Source organism: Triticum aestivum, chromosome 1B (genome assembly GCF_018294505.1).
Source record: "Triticum aestivum cultivar Chinese Spring chromosome 1B, IWGSC CS RefSeq v2.1, whole genome shotgun sequence".
In the NCBI taxonomy this organism is placed as follows: Eukaryota; Viridiplantae; Streptophyta; class Magnoliopsida; order Poales; family Poaceae; genus Triticum; species Triticum aestivum.
The window spans coordinates 595562048-595563502 of record NC_057795.1 but is presented as its reverse complement, the minus strand read 5'-3'; positions in this window follow the sequence as shown (position 1 = coordinate 595563502).

Sequence of the window (1455 nt, the reverse complement as noted above, 5' to 3'; positions counted from 1 at the left end):
TGCCGCTCCGCCACGAAGTAACAGTCGGGGGCCGTCGGGAACCCAGGCCCACCTCTACCGGGATGGAGCCACCTGTCCTTTCAGCCCCCTCGTCAGAATCACTTGCGGGTACTCAATGAGCGGACCCGACTTTAGTCACCATCTGTATAGTATGTATGTATGTATAGTATATACCCGTGATCACCTCCCAAGTGATCACGGCCCGATAGTATAGCAAGGCAAACTGACAAGAATGTAGGGCCAATGATGATAAACTAGCATCCTATACTAAGCATTTAGGATTGCAGGTAAGGTATCAACAGATGTAGCGACAATGTCAGGCTATGCATCAGAATAGGATTAACGAAAGCAGTAACATGCTACACTACTCTAATGCAAGCAGTATAGAGGAGAATAGGCGATATCTGGTGATCAAGGGGGGGGGCTTGCCTGGTTGCTCTGGCAAAAGAGAGGGGTCGTCAACTCCGTAGTCGAACTGGGCAGCAGCAGCGTCGGTCTCGTAGTCTACCGAAGAGAAGAGGGGGAAGAAACAATAAATGCAGTGCAAACATAAGCAAGACGATGCAAGACATGACAAAGAGCGGTGCTAAGTGTGTCCTAACGCAGTATGAGGTGATGCTGGCGAAGGGGGAAATCATCCGGGAAAGTATTCCCGGTGTTCCGTGTTTTCGGGCAGAGGAGCCGGAGGGGGAAAGTTGCGAGTTTGATATGTTAGGGGTGTGTGGCGGACGAACGGGTTGCGTATCCGGATTCGTCTCGTTGTTCTGAGCAACTTTCATGTACAAAGTTTTTCCATCGGAGTTACGGTTTAATTTATATTAATTTTCAAAGTTTTAAATCATTTTTGAAATTAACAGAATAAAATTAATTTGGAAATGCCACTATGATGTCAACATGACATCAGGGTGATGTCAGCAGTCAACAGTCAGTTGACTTGGTCAAACTGACGCGTGGGTCCCGGTTGTCATTGACTTAGGTTAACTAAACAGGATTAGTTAGTTTAATAAGTGATTAGGTTAATTAACAGATCTAATTAAGTTAACTAATTATTTATTTATTTATTTATTTTTATTATGTTTTTTTTGTTCTTTTTTTTAACAGGGGCGTGGGTGGGGGGCCCCACTGGGCAGTGGCCCATAGGGCCAAACGGGCGCGGGCGGTGGATCAGGTGCGGGGCGCCAGGACGCCCGCCCGCAGAGACGGGGGCTGTCCGCCTCCGGTGGAAGTGGCGAGGCCACGGCGAGTGGCCGGAGCGGCGGGAGCCAGAGGCGGAGACGAGCAACGCGCGGTGGTGCCGGAGCGCAACCAGGGCGTGAGCGGGGCACGCGGCCCAGGCGCGGTGCGGGGACAAGGCCGCGGCATAGCGCACGCGCGAGGGATGGCAAGAGGTGGTTGCGGCAGAGCCGCGTGACTACGGGTGCGCGGCGTCAGGGGGACAACGGGCGCGGAAGCCGA